This window comes from Bubalus bubalis, chromosome 13 (genome assembly GCF_019923935.1).
Source record: "Bubalus bubalis isolate 160015118507 breed Murrah chromosome 13, NDDB_SH_1, whole genome shotgun sequence".
NCBI classification, from domain to species: domain Eukaryota; kingdom Metazoa; phylum Chordata; class Mammalia; order Artiodactyla; family Bovidae; genus Bubalus; species Bubalus bubalis.
Genome location: NC_059169.1, coordinates 10,669,316 through 10,691,346, shown reverse-complemented (window position 1 = coordinate 10,691,346; position 22,031 = coordinate 10,669,316). Strand labels below are relative to the sequence as shown.

At 42.4% G+C, this 22,031-nt stretch overlaps 1 protein-coding gene across 6 annotated transcripts in view; it reads left to right on the top strand.

Moving 5' to 3' along the window:
- CLYBL (citramalyl-CoA lyase) overlaps positions 1–22,031 on the top strand; it is a 233,515-nt gene that overhangs the window by 48,292 nt on the left and 163,192 nt on the right. The window lies entirely within an intron of this gene.

Here is a 22,031-nt window from a genome sequence, read left to right as displayed (position 1 = left end):
GGCTCCGGGGCGTTCTCTAGGCAGCGGTTGACAAGGCCACATGTAGAGTGATAGCAGTGGGGATTAAGGGAAGAAGGGATGGACATTTGAGAATAGTCTAGGGGGTGGAGATAAATAGATTGTCACCCAGAGAACTCTTGCCCGTCAAGCTGAGACCCCAGCCTGGGCCGAGTGTTGACTGACCACTCCAGGGTGGCTCTGAGCTGTCTGACCCTCAACGAATCCAAGGGGCAACGTGGTGCATCTAGGAGCAAACCCTAGAGATGGAGTCCAACGTGACCAGCCACTCTTGAGATGGTTCTAGAAAGAACCTGTTCTGCACCAGAACTTTTGCAAATCTCACAGGGTTTTTCTTCCTTCTTTCTTCAGTTATTATTTTGAATCAGTTAGTCTACTGAAATGCTTCAGTGATTCAGGGCATGAGATGCTGGCAGGCTCCTCCCTCCAAAATCTTTAACCTTGGATATGTTTGCAGAGTGGCTTGGAATTGCTTTCTATTCCTGCTGAGACAGGAAACGGAAAAATGAATGGCTTTTCATTATGCAGACTCTTTTTTTTTTGCATTTGAATCAGATGTAGCAGGTGTCAAAATACAGTACAGAATTCACACCATTAATGTGAAAATTTCCACTGTCCCCCAAAGCCACCAGACTCCAAAGTCACCTAGATTAACAAAATTTAAAATGAGCTGCTGACTTTAAGGATGTTCTTGGTGATCTTCAGGGCTGTTCTGCGGTGGTTTTCCTGTTTGTCACACGATGCTGCCTATACTTGGGAGGTCTTGTTGGAAGGCTGTGCGTCTCACCCTTGAGAGTGGCAGAGCGTGTGGGAGCGGCATCTCAATGTCCTGGGCCCCAACTGAGGGTCTGCATGCAGAAGACGTGTCAGAATTCTGCTTGGAGGGTTTCCAACCTAAGCTAAACGACCTTCATATAGACCCCAAAACAAGCAGAGAAGCAAGTTGCGTTGGGAGGTTTTATTGGAAGCTTTTGGATTCAGGGTTTGTCAGAAATCATTGCCCTGCCAGAATATAATAGTGCTGACAGTGGCAACTAACCCCCCACACACAATCAGCCTGTGAGTGTGAAGCTAGGTAAGTTTTGAACAGAGTGGAAGGAGGAACATTGAGTAGGTAATCCATTGTTTTCATCTTAAATCAACTGTAATCTTGCCCCGTCACTGTTTCTCCCCCCTCCTCTTCTCTCTCTCTCACACCCGCAGTCAGATTATGGAAAGGATTGAAGTATAGTCCTGCTTAAAGGATATTGCTTTTTATAGATGGTACACTGCCGCTGGAAGTCTGGAGAGGCCGCCCTGCATCTCATTCTACAATAGGTTTAGGATTCGACAGTAATCAGGAAGATACAGTTTTGTGTGTATGTGTGTTGGCCTCAATTTCCTAGATGGTCTTTGGGTGTTTACAGAATAAAATTGAACATTTTAGTGAAAGCAATTAATGCCCACATTCAGATTGTTTTTGTGAAGTCACATAATGTATCTGGTATTATCTAAAAAGCTTTTTTTTTTTTTTTTTCTTTTTTTAGCTTTTTGACTACAGTAGATATTCCTAATAGTCACACATTTTCTCTTAAGTTTTACCAGTCAACTCTTTCCACATTCACCTGATTTCCTCTAAAGATTAAACTCTCCCTAATATTCCTGTTGGCAGTTGGTCTGTTTCAGAACAAAAGGATATGAATGTAATGTGTATGTGTGTATATAATTTGAAGAATTCTATGGCCATCTGAGAAACAAAGCTTTTGCCCATGATTTTTCAGTGAAAGTGAAAAGTGAAAGCGTTAGTCACTCAGTTATGTCTAACACTTTGCGACCCCATGGACTGTAGCCCTCCAGGCTCCTCTGTCCATGGAATTCTCCAGGCAAGAATACTGGAGTGGGTAGCCATTCCCTTCTCCAAGAGATCTTCCCGACTCAGCGATCAAACCAGGGTTTCCCACATTGCAGGCAGATTTTTTACTCTCTGAGCCACCAGGGAAGCCCATTTTTCAATAATGCTAGCTAAATACATATGAAACAACGAGCAACAAAAATAAAACTTCACTGTTAATGCGCCATTGGCCATTTGGAGTAGACAGATGTGCTTGCAGATAAAATGAGGACACCTGCCACTCTCCATTGCCTGTGATGAAACCTCCTCATGGCCTGGACATGCAGCTGGCACAGCATCCCCAGCCCAGGCTTCCTTCTGGAGAAGTGAGCTGAGGGTGGCCCAGCCAGGGCCGAGGTGCTAGAGCCAAACCATGAAATAGGATTAAGGGATAAAACCAAACTCAGAGGCCATGGTCAGTCAAGTCAAGATGGTACTCTAGGTGAAGAACTGGAGGGAAAGAAGGTAGGTTCAGAGCACCAGGGAGCTGGACAAGCTGGTTCAAGGTGGAAGTCAGGAAATGGAGCCCCCAGCAGTGTCTCCAACTGCCAGGAAGAACCACTGGTGCCTTTATGGGCCTCAGCTAATATTTACTTATTAATTTGACTATTAGTTGTGGTCCACAGGCTCTTTTAGTTGAGGCATGTGAACTCTTGAGTTGTGACATGTGGGATCTAGTTCTCTGATCAGGGTCTGTCTGAAAGAGGCCCCCTGCATTGGGAGCTCGGAATCTTAGCCACTGGACCACCAGGGAAGTCCCAGGGCCTCAGCTTTGAATGGGGAGTGAGGTATTAAGGGCTCAAGATACTGTGAAGAACTGTGAGTTGTCCTTCCTAACTTCTTTCCAGAGTCTTCTCTGCTGCTGCTGCTAAGTTGCTTCAGTCGTGTCTGACTCTGTGCGACCCCATAGACGTCAGCCCACCAGGCTCCCCCGCCCCTGGGATTCTCCAGGCAAGAACACTGGAGTGGGTTGCCATTTCCTTCTCCAGTGCAGGAAAGTGAAAAGTGAAAGTGAAGTCGCTCAGTTGTGTCCGACTCTTAGTGACCCCATGGACTGCAGCCTACCAGGCTCCTCCGTCCATGGGATTTTCCAGGCAAGAGGACTGGACTGGGGTGCCATTGCCTTCTCCGGAGTCTTCTCTAACCATGTGCAAAAAAATCCAGACTCTTTTTACAGTATTCTTTAAGAATCAGCAGCGAGGTGGGGGAGTCGTAAGCCTTGACAAAGTTGGGTATCCCCAGGAACCCTAGTTTGCAAATAGGAAATGTAAAGTTGGATGATGTTTAAAAATTATTATTTTGTTTTCTTCACCTCTGAAAGATTTCCTAGTTCACTGAGAGCCAGCCTTCAGTTGCGTGGATATTATAAACTTTCTTTTTCATTCCACATAGAGGCCCCTATTTTTAGCTTTTAAGAGCTGTTACAACTGAGATATAAACAATATTCTGCACCCCACGTAGTACACATCTCAGGATTAGAGAGACTTCCTGGAACTGCAGGACAAGTTTGGTCTTAGACAATCTGTTCGGTTTCTTTATAGGGTTGTTTTCTCATTCTATTATTTAATTTTAGTGAAAGATCTGTTAGAAATTTCCCTGCTTATAAATGATGTTTTAAAAGTTCTCACTATGCAAATAATTTTATGTGGAATTTCCCATGGCATTTTATTATTTCCTGAACTATAACTTGTTCACAATTTCTAGACATGTGCTCTGAAAACAGACATCCATCAGCCCCACGCTCAATGAAGAATGGAAGATTTAATGAAGGACCTTGGACTATCACATTGGAGGAGTTAGGTCTGATCTGGGGGAGCCTTTAAGAATTTTCAAACTTAAGAATGTGTACAGTTGCATGTTAGGAAGATTTATCCATGGCAGTCAGCAAGGTAGATTCAAGGGCTTGGTGGAAGCAAGGGAAAGACTGGAGATAGAGCACCTAAGTTAGGAAGTGATTGGAAAAGCCCTATCTGTTGAGAAGACCCAGGCTTGTAGGTGGAAGCCACGCTGAGAGACTCCTCTTCTGCCTGGAGTCACTCCCTGAATCATGCTGCCCACCCATTGGCAAGCACACACTCCCCACCTCACCTTCTCTCCTTCACTTTCAGTCCTCAGCTGTGACTCCCAGGCTCCTGCTGACCTTTGGGTGATTCCCACACAGGCCAGCAGCCTCCAGGCCAAGGATCCCATCTTCCTGCGTTCTTCCAAGTATCTAGTAGACTAGCCGGCACATAATAAGTGTTCAACAAATACTTCTGAACAAATAAACCTGAGCAACTTACTATGCAAACTTTCAGTAATTTATACTGTGATCTTGGAGTGATTAATACACCAAAGAAATGATGCTTTTGAATTGTGATGCTGGAGAAGACTCTTTAGAGTACCTTGAACAGCAAGGAGATCAAACCAGTCAGTCCTAAAGGAAATCAACCCTGAATATTCAGTGGAAGGACTGATGCTGAAGCTGAAGCTCCAGTTACTTTGGCCACCTGATGCAAAAAGCTGACTTAATGGAAAAGACCCTAGTGCTGGGAAAGATTGGGAGCAGGAGGAGAAGGAGGTGAAAGAGCATGAGATGGTTGGATGGCATCACCGACTCAAAGGACTTGAGTTTGAGCAAACTCTGGGAGATAGTGAAGGACAGGGAAGCCTGGGGGTGCTGCAGTCTATGGGGTAACAAGGAGTCTGAAACAACTTAGCAACTGAACAACAGCAGCAACAAAGTGGTTAATGCACATTCCTTCACTTCCTGGTTTAAATTTGAAGGCAGGAGAGCTTAATGTTTAAGAGCATGGGCCCCAGAGGTTAGTATCCTGTCACTATATTTGTTGTTCTGTGACCCTAAGGAAGCCATTTGATATTTCTGAGTTTTAGTTCTCTCCTTTGAAAAATGAGGATACTTTTATTGTGATCAGATGAGACTTGTGTATCTAAACTTCTAAGATCATTGCCTGGAACATGGTTAGCACTCAGCCACGTAACTATTAATTATAGCTTATCATAATTTTAATTAGTATTGGGAGTAGTCATAATGAAAGCACTTTAATACATTTAGATTTGAGGGATGTATCTGGTGGTCCAGTGGTTAAAGACTCCACACTCCTAGTGCAGGGGCCCAGGTTCAATCCCTGGTGGTCCCACTAAGGTCCCATATCCAGCGCACATAGATTTGGGATACAAAGTTTACTCATCATAACAGATACATGGGGACTTACATTGATAAGCATTGTTTTATTCAATCCTTCGTATTCTATGGGGGCTACTCATCTTTTTTAATATTTGTGTATAAAAATGAAACTTCTGGGCAATATTACAGTTTGCCCAAAGGTATATTATATACTGAGAAATTGATAAAGAGCTAGTGTAAAACTCTAAGATGTTCACGTGTGGGCCAGTTTTACCCAGCATAGACTACCGTGGTTCCTGAGAAGCCTGGGTGAATTCCTGCTCTCCTCTTGACCTAGTATTTGGGACAGGATATGGAGGTTCATGACCCAGATAATCACGATGGTGTGATCACTCACCTAGAGCCAGACATCCTGGAATGTGAAGTCAAGTGGGCCTTAGAAAGCATCACTACAAACAAAGCTAGTGGAGGTGATGGAATTCCAGTTGAGCTATTTCAAATCCTGAAAGATGATGCTGTGAAACTGCTGCATTCAATATGCCAGCAAATTTGGAAAACTCAGCAGTGGCCACAGGACTGGAAAAGGTCAGTTTTCATTGCAGTCCCAAAGAAAGGCAATGCCAAAGAATGCTCAAACTACCGCACAATTGCACTCATCTCACACGCTAGTAAAGTAATGCTCAAAATTCTCTAAGCCAGGCTTCAGCAATATGTGAACCATGAACTTCCAGATGTTCAAGCTGGTTTTAGAAAAGGCAGAGGAATCAGAGATCAAATTGCCAACATCTGCTGGATCATGGAAAAAGCAAGAGAATTCCAGAAAAACATCTATTTCTACTTTATTGACTATGCCAAAGCCTTTGACTGTGTGGATCACAAGAAACTGTGGAAAATTCTGAAAGAGACGGGCATACCAGACCACCTGACCTGCCTCTTGAGAAACCTATATGCAGGTCAGGAAGTAACAGTTAGAACTGGACATGGAACAACAGACTGGTTCCAAATAGGAAAAGGAGTACGTCAAGGCTGTATATTGTCACCCTGCTTATTTAACTTATATGCAGAGTACATCATGAGAAACGCTGGGCTGGAAGAAGCACAAGCTGGAATCAAGATTGCCAGGAGAAATATCAATAACCTCAGATATGCAGATGATACCACCCTTATGGCAGAAAGTGAAGAGGAACTAAAAAGCCTCTTGATGAAAGTGAAAGAGGAGAGAGAAAAAGTTGGCTTAAAGCTCAACATTCAGAAAACGAAGGTCATGGCATCCGGTCCCATCACTTCATGGGAAATAGATGGGGAAACAGTGGAAACAGTGTCAGACTTTATTTTTTTGGGCTCCAAAATCACTGCAGATGGTGATTGCAGCCATGAAATTAAAAGACGCTTACTCCTTGGAAGGAAAGTTATGACCAACCTAGATAGCATATTCAAAAGCAGAGACATTATTTTGCCAAGAAAGGTCTGTCTAGTCAAGGCTGTGGTTTTTCCTGTGGTCATGTATGGATGTGAGAGTTGGACTGTGAAGAAAGCTGAGTGCTGAGGAATTGATGCTTTTGAACTGTGGTGTTGGAGAAGACTCTTGAGAGTCCCTTGGGCTCCAAGGAGATCCAGCCAGTCCATCCTAAAGGAAATCAGTCCTGGGTGTTCATTGGAAGGCCTGATGCTAAAGCTGAAACTCCAATACTTTGGCCACCTCATGTGAAGAGCTGACTCATTGGAAAAGACTCTGATGCTGGGAGGGATTGGGGGCAGGAGGAGAAGGGGATGACAGAGGATGAGATGGCTGGATGGCATCACCGACCCTATGGACATGAGTTTGAGTGAACTCCGGGAGTTGGTGATGGACAGGGAGGCCTGGCGTGCTGCGATTCATGGGGTCAGAAGAGTCGGACACGACTGAGCAACTGAACTGAACTGATGGACTCTTTGTATTAAAAAAGAAGAAAAGATTTAAAAAAATGAAAAAAAAAAGATGCTTGGAAAGAAGATGTAAGCCATGCTGAAGGTCCAGAAGTACAAATCCTCATCAGTCACTAGTGTTTTTATTTTTTAATCTTACTCCAAGCACCACCGGTGCAGACTGCGGCTGTGAGCACAGGGAAGGTGAACTGTGCGTGGAGCTGTCGCCTCGGAGCAGGCGCTGCCGGCCTCCTGGGCGATGCGCGAGCGTCGACTCTGTCTCATGTCCTTTAGAAGATGATATAGCTGTTTAATACAGAGCTGTATTATCATTAGCTATTATTGTTAGGAATATTATTTGTGGTAATAACTATCTTATTATTAGCCCCTGTATGAGCCCTTCTCAAGAGAAAGCAAACACACTGTAAGGAACTACTTTGCATCTTTTGCTTTGGGAGTTTTTTGTCAATTAAAAAATGCCAGAATGATAAGTTTTTTAATATATAAAATTTTGACTGAGAATACGCCAATGCTTCCACAGTCTCATTGGAAAATTTAATATAGCATTTCTAAAATTGCAAGTTGTTAGATCAATGTGTTCTTTTTTTCTAGACTCAACAACATATTTTGCTTACAAGAAGACCAATGTTATAAACAGGATAGGTCACTAACTTTTCTCCTTTTATAGCCTGGGCAATTTTCAGACCCTCATATCTATTTCAAGGCCATCTCATATTATCATTGCAGGGAGAAGAACCACCAGCCTCGCTGTCCCTCACCAACTCCTGGAGTTTGCCCATGTTCACATTCATTGCATCGGTGATGCCATCCAGCCATCTCATCCACTGATGCCCTCTTCTCCTTCTGCCCTCGATCTTTCGCAGCATCAGGGACTTTTTCAACAAGTTGTCTGTTCCCATCAGATGACCAAAATACTGGAGCTTCAGCAGCAGTTCTTCCAGTGAATATTCAGGGTTGATCTCCCTTAAGATTGACTGATTTGATCTCCTTGCAGTCCAAGGGACTGTCAGGAGTCTTCTCCAACACCACAGTTCAGAGGCATCAATTCTTTGGCATTCTGCCTTCTTTATGGTTCAGCTCTCACAACCGTATGTGACCATTGGGAAGACTACAGCCTTGATTATGTGGACGTTTGTCGTCAGAGTAACACCTCTGCTTTTCAACACACTGTTTAGGTCTGTCGTCCCTTTCCTGCCAAGAAGCAATCGTCCTCTGATTTCATGGCTACAGTACTGTCCACGGTGATTTTGGAGCTCAAGAAGAGGAAAACTCACTACTTTCACATTTTCCCCTTCTATTTGCCCTGCAGTAATGGAGCCGGATGCCATGTTCTTAGTTTAATATTTAGTCTTAAGCCGGCTCTTTCACTCTCCTCCTTCACCCTCATCAAGAGGCTCTTTAGTTCCTCTTCGCTTTCTGCCATTAGCGTGTATCATCTGCATGTTGTTGATGTTTCTCCTGCCTGTCTTGATTCTGGCTTGTAACTCCTCCAGCCTGGCATTTCTCATGATGTGCTCAGCGTATAGGTTTAACAGGATGACAGCAGACAGCCCTGTCATACTCCTTTCTTGATCTTGAACCAATCAGTTGTTCCATACAGGGTTCTAACTAGACGATCTAGTTAGATGATGAGATGAATATCTCATCATCCACAATTTCATTGAAGACTCATGGAGTTGAGAGAATCTCCTCTGTGTTATCTAGCATGTTTTAGGGCTCTAATAAATATTAAACAGCAGCAGTAACTCTTTAGCTTGATTTTCCCCACTATTGTTTTGTTTAAAATTCTGTGTAACAAAACTTTATGCCCTTAAGTCATAAAGTCACTATTAAACAAACATGGGCAGCTGCTAATGGGTCTGGTTGGATTTTCAACAGTCATTCGGTCATCCAACAAATATGAATTGAGAAACCACCATGTTCTAGGTACTTGAGATCCATCAGTGAACAGAACAAAGATCCACCCTCCTGGAACTTATGTTTTAGGGCCTGACAACAAACAGCAGAGATAATAAACAGGTTAATCATGCAGAATTTTAGAAGATGGTGACAGAAAAGTTGCAATAGAGCAAAGGAAACAGGTCAGAGCGGAGGTGGGAGTCAAATTGCCACTTAAAGTCGGGTGGTAAGGGGATTTCTCTGGCCGCCCAGTGGTTGGGACTGTGTGCTTTCGCTGCCAAGACCGAGGGCTCAGTCCTTGGTCGGGGAACTAAGATCCCGCAAGCCTTGAGGCTTGGCCAAAAATAATAATAATGATGATAATGAAATAGGGTGGTAAGGATAAGCCCAGCTGAGAAGGTGAAATTCTAGCGAAGGCTTGAAGGAGTGAGGGACTTATGTATCTTATACATAAATGCATATATTTGGGAGGAGAGCACTCGAGGCAGAGGGAACAGCCCTGTGTGTCCAAGGATAGCAGTGAGGCCTGGAGGCTTGTGGAATGAGAAGGGTTAAAAGCAATAGGAAATGAGGGGAGAGGTGACAGGGGCCAGATCATCGTAAGGATTTTCACCTTTACTTCTAGCGAAGAGGAAACCCTTGCAGTGTTGAACAAAGAAGAGACCTGGTAGGACTCTTTATTTTATTCATTGTATTTTTAACTTTTTTTGCTGCATCTCATGGCCTGTGGGAGCTTAGTTCCCTGACCTGGAATCAAACCTGTGCCCTCTGCAGTGGAAGCGTGGAGTCTTAACCACTGGACCCATGAGGAAATCTCAGGACTCACATTTTAAGCCGATGCCTCTGGAACCTGTGGTGGGGATTGACTGTAGGGAAAAAGGGTAGAAGCAGTGAAACCAGTCAAAGGTGGCTGCCTTGAGCCAGGTGAGAGCTGATGGTGGCTGAAACCAGAGTGGGAAGTGGTGAGAGGTAGTTTAGATATATTCTGAAGCAGAAGCAGCAAGGTCTCCTGGTGGACTGAATATTTCTCAGTTGGAAATAAAAGAAGTGACAAGGATGACTGTCAAGATTTTTGGCTTGAAGCTGCTCTCAAGTGAGATGGGAGAGGCTATGGCATGATTTTCTTGGGTTTGGGGACAGGGAGAGGGGAGAGATCAGTTTAGCTTTGGACATGTTGAATTTGAGATTATCTGCTATGCTTCCCTGGTGGCTCAGATGGTTAAGAGTCTGTCTGCAATGCAGGAGCCCTGGGTTCGATCCCCGGGTTGGGAAGATCCTCTGGAGAAGGAAATGGCAGCCCACTCCAGTACTCTTGCCTGGAAAATCCCATGGATGGAGGAGCCTGGTAGGCTACTGTCCATGGGGTCGCAAAGATTCGGACATGACTGGGCCACTGAGCAACAGCAACAATTAAAGTCAAAGCGGAGATGCCAACTCAGCAGTTGAATATATGGGTCAGGCGTTTAGAACGAGGCCTGGACTGGAGATGGGCCTGTGCACATGGCTAGCATAGACATGGATTTAAAGCGGTAAGACTGGGCGGCAGTGAGTGCAAGGCTGCAGAGCCCGCAACACACTCCAACATTAAGGGGCAGGGTTGGGGAGGTGAGAGGGAAGCAGAGAGAGAGAACGACAACTAAGGAGGAGGTGTCCTGGAATTTGGAAATCACGTAGGACAGTATACCGAGGGGGCGGAGGTGGTGACTGTGCCAGACGCTGCTTGTGAGGGAAGTGCCTTGGGAGCTCAGAACTGGCTACTTGCTGAATTTAGCCACACGGCGGGCGGCCACTGGCGGTCTCGTTGGAGCAGATTTGGAGGAGGTATGGGTTTTTCGTAGCTTTCTTCAGGAGAAAGTTTAAATAAAAGTGTATTTGGAGCACTCATCAATGTTGATGCTTGACCCCAGAGCTTCTATTGAAACACATGTTAAAGGGACCCAGAAACATCATGATCTCTGCTTGAAAAACATTTGGATAACAGCTTTGTACCTCCCTGGTGGCTCAGATGGTAAAGAGTCTATCTGCAATCCAGGAGACCAGGGTTTGATCCCTGGGTCGGGAAGATCCTGTGCAGAAGGAAATGGCAACCCACTCCAGTATTCTTGCCTAGAAAATCCCATGGACGGAGGAGCCTGGCTGGCTACAGTCCATGGGGTCGCAGAGAGCTGAACATGACTGAGCAACTAACACACACCTAACAGCTTTATTGAACTATAACTTAAATGCCGTACAGTTTATCCACTTAAAGTGCACAGTTCAGTGGCTTTTAGTCTATTTACAGAGTTGTACAGCCATCACCCCAGTCAATTTTAAAACATTTCATCACCCTAGAAAGAAAGCTCATACCTATTAGTGGTCATTGCCTCTGCGACCCTCCGTCCTGGCCATCCACACATTTACTTTCTGTTTCTATAGACTTGCTTCTTCTGGATATTTTATACAGGTGGAGTCATGTAATAACATCTTTTGTGAGTGGCTTCTTCCCCTCAGCATAAGGTTTTCAAGGTTCGTCTGTGTTCTAGCATGTATGAGTATTGACTACTTTTTATGGCTCAAAAATATTCCATTGCGTGGATAGACCATATTGTAAATGCCATTGATTGGCTGATGGACACTTGGGTTGTTTCTGCTTTTTGACTGTTGTGAGTAATACTGCTATGAATTTTTGAATACAAGTGTTTGTGTGGACATGTGTTTTCTGGGGTATGTTCTTAGGAGTAGAATTAAATTTCTACTTTCCTACTAACACTAATATTTAGCTTGTATTGGTACTGCCACATTTCAGGGCTCAAGGTGAAGGAATGAGACAGGATTAAAAAGGAGGACCTGGACTGCATCTCTTTCTTTTCCTGGTCCTAAGTTCCCAGAGCTTTGCAAAAAACAGTTACTTTGAATTACTGCAGTGTTCAATGAATAGGTATTTTTCTGTGTTCTGTTTTGGAACATAAAACTGTAGCAAGCCCCATCAGAAAGGGTAGAGAGTGAGGGGGTTTACCTGCATTGGCTTACTGAAAAATTGTGGTTACTCTCAGAATCCAGGTCATTGTTTACTTTCAGCTACATAAAAATCTTCAAGTAGATCTTCTTAGAGCATCTTCAAAATAAAGATGACAGGAAAGGCAGCCAAAGACATTGACTTTGAGGAGAGAAAAAAAGACTTGTAACTGCCTATCAGTCCGTGGATTTACTTCTGGGGAGCACCAATTAAAAACCTCAAACATGTGGCATTTTCAGTGGAATTATATTAATATGAAAGAGTTTTATCAAATATGGTTGCATGTGTGTGCGTGTGCACATGCGTGTATGTGCGTGGTTTTAAACATTTCCATAATGAGTTCCCAAGTGCTTTTTTGGCTGTGGTTATTAAAGCTTGTGTGCTTGCGATTTATTTGGCAAAATGCCTTTAGTGAAGAAAAGGATATAGTGTTCTCTTGGTTCTTTGCCCAAAGTAATTTTGGAGAAGTCTGTGACTGTGTTTAGTTCATGTCATTCACTGGAGACAAGTCATTGTAATTACATTTGATCACAATTGGTTTACAGTTGTTTTATCATGTTTTCATGCTGAATATCTACTCAGACATCATAGCAGAACCTAATGGCTACTGTTTTATTTGTACATAAAATGTTTTATAGCCCTTTTTTTCTGCAGTACACACCAGGTTTCAATCATCATTGCTGCGTAGTGAGAGGAAAGCAATGGATAAAGAGCTATCAAAAATCTTCAACTACATTAAGTTTTATTTCGGGTCACCTTGTCATAAAAGATATTGAATGTATTTTGTGGCTTTCCCCCTGACATGTTGGCCATGGTAGAAGGGTTACAATGTTTGGAGGAAACCTTCACCTTTGCGTTTGTTTTGCATTGGAAGCGGGTCTACCAGTATTCAGAATGGCTCCTAGGTAGCCATAAGAGGGAGCATGTTGTTATTCTTGGCATTTACTATAGATGATCTTCTTCACTGTAAGGCTACACATTTTGTCACTGTTGTGTTGCTCTAACACCTGCTTTGTGTGGCAGACTCACATCACAGGATGTCATTTACAACCACCAAATGCTGGAGACTCCTCTCAGACAGGCCAGGATCTGCTAACTGTGGAAGCCTTGCTTCACCAGTGAATTTGGGTGGGTTCACTGCTTATCTCCAAAGTGTCAGCTCTCACTGTTCCTTCTTTTCCCCAAAAGGTTGGTCCCTAGGCCTTCTAAAAACTGCTGTCGTTCTATATGTTTGAGTCTTTGTGGTTGAAGAAGCTCCAGTTAGAAAAGTGTAATTAATGGGAAACTTTGACATCCAGCTGAGAAAATTAGTTTGCATCAAAAAAGGCAAGATAGAGGATTAAAGAAATTTTAGTCCTAATCTAATTAACACCAATTAAAAGATGCAGATAAATTTGCACCAACAAATTGTTAATTATGCACCAATTTGCCTTTTCTGCAACCAAACCAAAATTAGGAAAATATTATTATCCTTTTTTTTGTTTTAGGAGCAGGTTTGTTACAATCATCTTTTGTATAATTAAAGAAGTAGGCAGTAAGCGTTACTGTGAAATATTTCACTCTCTTGATATTTTTATGTAGGTTAACTCTTTATTTATTATTATTTTTTTTAGGTTAACTCTTTAAAAACAGAAAGTACAAGATAATTCTCCCAGCGTTCATTCACTCACCACACATCTAATGAGGACTGACCAAATGCTGGTCCTTGCTCTAGGCAGGGAAAAATCGAGTCTGCAGTGATTGGTTTTTCTCATTCAGAATATTTAAACCTGTTTGTACTGCTAATATGCTGCTCCTTTAGAAAAAAACCTTTGTGACCTAAATTGTACAGCTAATTAAACTCTGCCCTGGGTACATGTTTTAAAGGGGAGACTGCAGTTTTTTGGGAGCATCAAGAAGTGCTCTTTAATGTCCCAGAACTCCTCTCTAACAATGTGGTCTTTTGGAGTATTCTACTTACACCTTCCTCACTTGGAGGATCTGAGTGAGGAATCTGTTTCCTGGAGCGTTACTCAGATGCTCACTCTGTTGGGACTCTCTGTTTACCTTTTGAGTCACTCTTAGAGCCCCTCGGATGGGGATGCGAGTAACTGTGTGTGTGTGTGTGGGGGGGGGTGGTAGTGAAGCACAGACCTGTTATATCTGCAAAGGGCCCATCTGTCCAGGTGTCACGTAATGAGTAACCACAACCCATTTTATATGAACCGTAATTCTACTGCTTACAAAATGGGAGGAGGATACTGAGAAGGAGATGTCTGTTCGAAATGGAAAGAAATGTTCTAAAGACAAGATTGCTCTAGCCATTGATTATATACAACATTCAGCAACTGCCTTCAGATTTCCAGGGGCCTGTTCAACTTTATTCGGAGAAAATATTTGACCCGTCAAGTCCTGGTGTGTGAAATGGCATCCTAAAGTGTATTATTCTCCAGTGTGCATATTTAGAATTTAAATAACAGTATCTAAATGCCCATGTTTGATTCCTGGGACAATATTTAATATAAAAATTTAGGATGCTCAGTCTGAATTTTTTGATATTTGTTTGGGAAACTTTTGCATTCAGGACTGTGACGGAAACCAAAATGGTATATAGTGGTGAAGATTTCACTGGCTAATGTTTTTATGGATGGTGGCAGCTAGAAGTTGGCCTCTGATGGGAGAATATCAATATGGCAATGCCTACAACAGCAAACGGAAGGCATTCTTTAAAAGCAGTGTCTTCCTCCGCATGTGTACAAGAGAATATCTGATACCACAGTGTTTTTAAAGGTTTGTTTATTTTTGGCTTCGCTGGGTTCTTGTTGCTGTGCGTGGGCTCTCTCCAGCTGCAGTGCACAGACTTCTCATTGTGGTCGCTTCCCTTGTGGAGCACAGGCCCTAGGCGTACAGGCCTCGGTAGTTGCAGCACTTGAGCTCGGTAGTTGTAGCTCATGGGCTCTAGAGTGCAGGCTCAGTGGTTGGGGAACACAGGCTTAGTTGCTCCATGGCTTATGAAATCTTCCTAGACCCGGGATCAAACCCATGTCCCCTGCATTGGCAGGTGGATTCTTATCCACTGAACTACCAAAGAGATCCTGTGAGTAATCTTTAAGAAGACGCAGTATTGCAGTTTGCTGAGTCTGAAGAGATGTGAAAACTAAATGCAGTGACTGATTTGGGATTGGGTCATGGGCCAGGAAAAAAATGGACATACATTACATTATTGGGACAATTTATGAGATATCAGTTATATCTATGGAATAGATAACAGCATGGTACCAATGTTGTTCTTGATTTTGAACATTGTGGTGCAGTTGTGTAGGAGAATGTCCTTGATTTGGGGGAGTATTTAGGGGTAACGGGACACAATGTTTACAACTTACAGATGGTTCAGAAGAAAATATAAGCACACATATCATATATGAACATCAGTCAATCGATGTAGAGAGGAAGTCATAATAAAGCAATTGTGACAAAATGCTAACACTTGGTGAATCCGGTAAGGGGTATTCAGGAGTTTTGTGGTGCTATGCTTGCAGCCTTTCTGTTAGTTTGAAATTATTTAAATAGAAATGTTGGATTCTTCCCTCAAATTAATAAAACTTCTTATGCATGATTCCAGAAAGAGGTCAGAAGTTCTCCTTATGACAGGGGTCCTCAGACAAAGGCTGCCGCTGCATCACACGTGGAGGGTCAGTCGCACTGACTCAGTCAGAACAGATTCTGAAGATGAATATCCACCAGGGCAGCAGACTGGTTTTGTCCAAAAGTTTAATATATTTCTTAAAAATCTATCAGCCTGATGGAACAGTGAACTAAACGATCCCTTCTGGGTCTATAAATAACAAGGTAAAACGTTCCTAAGTCCATTTATTGCTCACACATCCCTCCCCTGGAAGACTGAGCCATGGGTTTAGGTGAACCCCAGATCGGCAGTTCACCGTATTGTATGTTCCCTTTCAGACAGGACTTCACAAAGACCCTCTTTTATAAAGAAAACAACCAGCCAATAAAACAGCATTAGAGTACATTATATATGTGACCAATCATTTTATAAAATCTGATGTAAGCCTTCAGGCATAATTGGAGTTCTTAGCAAAATACTTTGGTTTTTAATATTTCTATGACCCTCTAAGGGGGACTTAGCAATTACTCTTAAATTTTCAAAGTGGTACATGGAGTTTTAGCTGTGTGACTTCCATTAAAGCCCATAGGAGTCTTGTTGCTAAAACATCAGACAACTCATGAAAATGTGCCCCTTCTTGTGAAATTGTTAGAGGTAATGGGTGTGGAAGTGTAGCCCGGTATTTCTGGCACATTTACAGGCTTTCTGCACTTGTTTCAAATTTTATACTTTTATAAAGACTCAACAGTTCTATAGGAATTGTGGGGGGGAAGCCTATTATGTGTATTCCTAAAGTGAAGGGTAGAAAACTAAAGGAGAACTGATTTTTAAAAGTTCTAAAATAATTCTTCAAGAAAATGCTAGTGTTTAAAAATATTTATCATCTTTACTTCAAAATGCACATATGAGCTCCCAGATTTTAAAATTATGCCTTTATTGTTGTGGTTTAGTTGCTAAGTCATATCTGACTCTTTGGGACCCCATGGACCATAGCCTGCCTTGCTCCTCAGGGCTAGGAGAGCCCTGATCATGGGATCTTCCAGGCAAGAATACTGGAGTGGGTTGCCATTTGCTCCTCCATGGGATCTTCCTGACCCAGGGTTCGAACCCACATCTCCTGCTTCCCCTGCATTGGCAGGCATATTCTTTACCACTGAGCTACCTGGAAAGCCAAAGTATGCCTCAAAGTAATACTATTTAAAATGACATTTAATGACAAGCTTTCAGTATAGTAATCACATAGAAGGTTTTGGGTTTTCATCAGCCTCTTCTGTCGAGACCTACATGACTTAAGCATCATCTGAGCAAAACTTCAGTCCTTCAGAATGGGGGTGGGATCGGGGGGTCTTCCCAGAGGATAAGCTTTAAGGTTTGCTGAGTCCCCTTTTCTGCCAGGAACCCTCCACATATTCTCAGCTCAGGGTCCTGGCACAGTCTCAGGTGGTGGCCTTGCTGGTGACCCAGCCAAGCCCTTCCCAGGTGCACCCCAGTCCCTCTTAAGGCAGAAACACCCCTGACATTCTGTTTCCTCAGCCTTTGGGAGGACACTGGAGACCAGGAACTGGCTTACAACATAGATGTATTTGTTTTAACACATTCAAAGAAAGAGAGAGAAAGGGAGGGTGAGAGAGGAAAGAGATTACTTCTTGAGTTAATTATTGTTGGCTCAGTTTCAGTGGTGCTATGTTTTGCTGTAGATTCTTTTTACGAAGCAATATTGAATTATTTTTATTTACGAGTCAGACCTTAGAAAGATCCTATAGGGTATACTTTTGCCCTGAAATCTCTACTAATGTATGAAGAGTAGATTTTAGGATGGGTTTTTAAAATGGAGTAACTTGATGTAGAACCAATTTTTCAACAAAGCATTGAATGAGTAGCATGGCTTAGGCATGAGCTAGGCCACTGATTTGCTGTGTCCCAGCTGGAGTCAGAATTAGGGACTGTCTAAATAAGGGAATTTCAGAAAGGCAGAGGAGAAAAGCAAGGTACAAATGGGAGGAAATAAGCCATTGTTCTTTTAAAAAGCATAGTAACCTCGATAATGAGAGGCTATGAAATGTCTTTTTATAACAGTAACTTCTTAACTTCACAGCCCTAAGAGCTCCTAGGGTCACTTTCGGAGCGCCCCAGGGCTACACCTGCCTTGCATAGATTAGGGCCTGCTGCAGCTGTCTTCATTTGCAAGACTAAGGTGTAGCCTGATGGGGCTCTGGGTCTCAGCAGGAAGCGCTCCTTCTCGATCTCAATAGGCTGGCATTTCGGATTAAGATGGCCATTGCAAGCCAGGCTCAGAAACTGCAAGATGAGGCAGTAACTATTTCCTGGGTTTTATGTATCTAACCTTACGAGGTATGAAGCGGGAACCCTTGTATGTGGCTGCCTTGAATTAGCCACGCTATTTGCAATCAGCCCTGCTGTAGGGCAGCTGCCTAACCATCTAGCACATCCAGGGGCCAAGCTTCCCTTTGGCACACAAACACGTTTGTAAGGAATGTGTGAATGTATAGGGTGATCCATTGACGAGGACAAAAGGGAATGTCTTTGGAACCCATACCCGTCAGTGTCGGTCTGTGGGTTGGATACGCCTTCTCTGCAATGTGCATTCGTTTCACAGAAAATACAATTAGGATAATTCTTGTGTGTTCTCTACAGGAAGGAAGTGGTATACTGCTTGTGAATGGTAGGCTAAATGAGGGAATCATTAAAGGGTTTTTAATAGACTTTGGAACCAGAAGACATAAGGGACTATCGTTATGTTGCTTTAATTGAGAAATATTTTGCAGTATGAGGAGGCTTAATCAAATTTTCATTACATACCTGGCCAGGGACTAGCTGAATGTTTCTTTAAGCAATTTGATAAAATGCACATGGCAGACTTGTTAGTTATGTGAGAATAGGTAGGGAGGGCTTACGTCTCTCCTGTGGGTGCCTAAGCATCAGATACTTGGTTTACTGTGTTGGGTTGACTGCTTCTGTTCTAATTTCTAATGAACTTTACCACCAGACTACTTGATCATGACTAAACCCAGGAACAATGCAAATGGAATTGCCCCCTGATGGGGAGGAATGGGCCCAGATGGCCCTTAAAAGGTGATAATTAGGAAATATAGCATATCTGAGTAGCTAGAAAGAGAGAAACTTGTTAAAGACAGTCAATCTGTTTGAAGCAATGGTCTTTCCCTTAATTATATGCATTTTCATTTAGAGTTGCTTTAAAGTAAAATTCTCCCAGGAAAATTCTTTAATAGTAGCTGAAACCTAGAAACCACACATTTTTTTGCTACTCTGTTTCAGATTACTTAAAACATTCTTTCCTTCATACATTTTTTGTTTTCTCGATCTGTGTAACAGACTTGCTGTGTGTGTTTTAAGGGGCAGTTTTAGGTTATTTTAGCTCTTATGCTAAAACAGTGGGGGAGTGATTAAAAGTGAGAAAAATATTGGTATATATTTGTAAACTGAGCTTTTAAAATTAAAATAGTTGCAGGATATTACAGTCTGTGATTTCATATACTTTGTAAGATTGCCTTTAAAGTATTGCCTTCTTGGCAGCATAATCTCCAGATTCTTCTTGAAGATGTCATTAAAATAATTTTACATATGACAGGTTGGACTTTTTAAGCCTTATCTTTTTATGTGAATTAGCATATTTGCATTTGCTAATGATATCATTCCTTAAGCTTTTCTTTAGTAAAAAAAAAAATTTTTTTTTTAAGCATACAGACTCAGCATTACTAGGAGAATAACAAGTGAACTGAGAATGAGGAAGTGGTGACATAAAGAGAGAAGAAATATGCTCAATATCTCTTCCAGCTTCAATGTGGGATGGAGTATAGTGAAAATAGCTGATGCTGGAAAGGAACGCACAGAGCAAAAAAAAGCTATAATGGCCAGAGGCCACTTCTTCCTTATTTGTCAATTCAGGAAGTAAAATGACATTAAAGTGCTAAATTACATTATTCCAAATATTTTGGCAGTTATATTTTGGCAACTGGGTTGCTTTCCTGAAATGACTCACGCCATCATTCATCCTGACAAAAGCCAGTGGTGCAGACGTGCCTTTTGGGACTGTGGCCAAGGTAAGGCCTGCACTTTCCAGGTCTGCCCACTCAGGTGTTGAAGGGTGCTCCATAAAGTAAGCCTCACACCCCAAGCATTGCCCCTCGCACCTTTAGCAAGTGGCTGGCTGAACTCAATACTCTGAAGTGTAGGGGGTCTTAGCATCCAGCCCTTAGGGCTTAATACAAATCCATAAAATATCTTGTTCTACGCAACGACTTCTTATCACGTCTTTGACATTTTAAGCCTAGTTATTGAAAAGTGGGTATGGTTCATTCTCAATTTCAGAATTCAGAAGCACACATACCAACACAGAATGAAGCAGCACCGTACTTCCTTCAGCAAGCTTCAGGGGGAAACAGAATAAAGAATGAGCCGTGAGCACACTATTTGCAGGAAGTTTTGAATCGGATCCTTGCGATCATTGACAGGTTGTCCCAGAGGAATAGTCTGGCGCAAACTTCTCTTGTTATCAGTGAAAAACAAAAATTATTTAGTGCAGGCATGCTGCAGGGGAAGAAAAAGTCAGGAGGAGAACTGGAGATAAAAATAATTTCTATCTTTAATTCCATGATTCACAGCAAGGAAGGAGTAGGGTTTATATCCCATGTGCCAACTATATCTGCAAGTGAATGCTTTTTGAAGATTGTACTCAATTATTTCAACTTCAAGAATGCAAAAAGATCTAGCACCGTTTAAGAGTGGTTACGTTTATTTACTATTACTTTCTAGATGTGACCCTACTTGAAACTTTTATAGTTGTTGAAAATTTTATCCACCACAGAACAAGTTCTGAGGAGAAAAGCAGCTTCAGCTTCAACTTATCAAGGGTTTTATTAAAGGACTTAAATTCGACCAAAACCTAACTTGTCTTTTCTTTTATCGAAACATGATTTGCTGTAACAATATTTAGAATTTTGCTTAACAGCGAATAAAAAGAGCCAAGTTGAAATAGCCCAGGAGATGGATGGCGATTAACTCTGCATTCTTTTCTAGAAGGTTTTATTAACTAGCTCTCTAACTCAAATAGGTTACATCCTTTGAGCAGTAAATTGCATTCCATTTGCAAGCTCTGCAGATGAAATTTGCATGCGGCCTAAATGCTATCCACATTGTTGTGTTAAGTAGAATTTATCTCCCTAGACCTCCCCCGCATCCCCCAGTGGAAAGTGTTACCCACTTTTCTTGCTGGAAGGGCAGGTCCCATGTAGTTTGGCTATTTGGCGCCATCTTCTTTTTTATTGTTAAATCCACTAAAGCCGGTCATGCCTGGCGATACCAAGTGAGCTCTTTCCGGTGTTCTGGTCTGCTAAGCATTTGGAGTCCTTTGCTGTTCATTTACATGGAATGTTTTTAGCTTCTGTCTTTGCTTTAAGAGCTGATTAAAAGGAACCTTTTAAAAAAATTAAAAGGAGGTAGTTTTTAGTGTAGGTTTTTCCCTTCTGGAAAAAAAACCCTTGTCTCCAACCCCCTACCCCTGGTGACCACGTTCCCTGGCCACCCCAGCCTTCCCCACAGCATGTATTTTAAAAAATAATTATGAAGGTATTTTAGGAAGCACATTAATAATGCACAGCTTGGAGGAGAAGACAGGACTGCGTGACTTCCCCATCACCAGTTGATCATCAGAGTTCCAGTTCTGCTTGTCATTACGATCTGACAATGTTCCTGAACAGCTGCCCTTCAGAGAACGCTGATACTTGGACACACCCTCCTGTCCCTCATCTGACTTACAAGCACAACTTCTTTGAAAGAATCAATATCAAACTTACATTATGAGGATTTACCATTTAATGAGGTGGATTCCTTTTCCATACATACTTTGCAGCTCAACGGGGGTGGGGTGTGGAAATCCCATCTATTTAAAAAAATCATTAATCACAGACTTCTGACATTTTCCTTTTGAATTTCTTCAGGGGGGGAAAGTTATTTGAATAACAAACAAATAAACAAAAAACCCTCCTCACAGATAGCTGTCAGCCTCCTACTTCAACAAAAGCTTTCTGTCATCGTGAGACCTACAGTGTCCTGTTTGGTTAGAGGCAGCAGGGTGGTACAGACAGTACTGAAAGGCTTGGGTTAATAAGCACTTTCTGGATTCAGTCTCTCTCCCGATTAACCCTTGGATTACTGCTTCGAGTTTCTAACGCCTGTCGCCACCCCGTGCAGAATTTCTAGCATGGCTGTCTCTCCTGCAGATGCCTCTCTTTAGATGCCCTATTGGTAGGTAGCTTGAAAATTTGTCAGCATTATGGTTTTCAGCAGAACAGAGAGCAAAGAGCTTAAGCATTACTCCTTATTTTCTTGACCTACAGGAATAACCAAGTTATTCTTAGTTATTCTTAGTGAATAACCAAGTTGGTCTAGAGTTGTAAATAAACTGTGCAAACTAATTTTTAGACATGTGTCTTTAGGTCTTTAGTTCAAACCAACTCAATATAGAACCTCTGGTTTGTTTTTTTTTGGAGGAGATAGTAGGGCAAACTCGAGGGGATAGAGGAAGACAGGGGAGCCTGGTGGGCTACAGTCC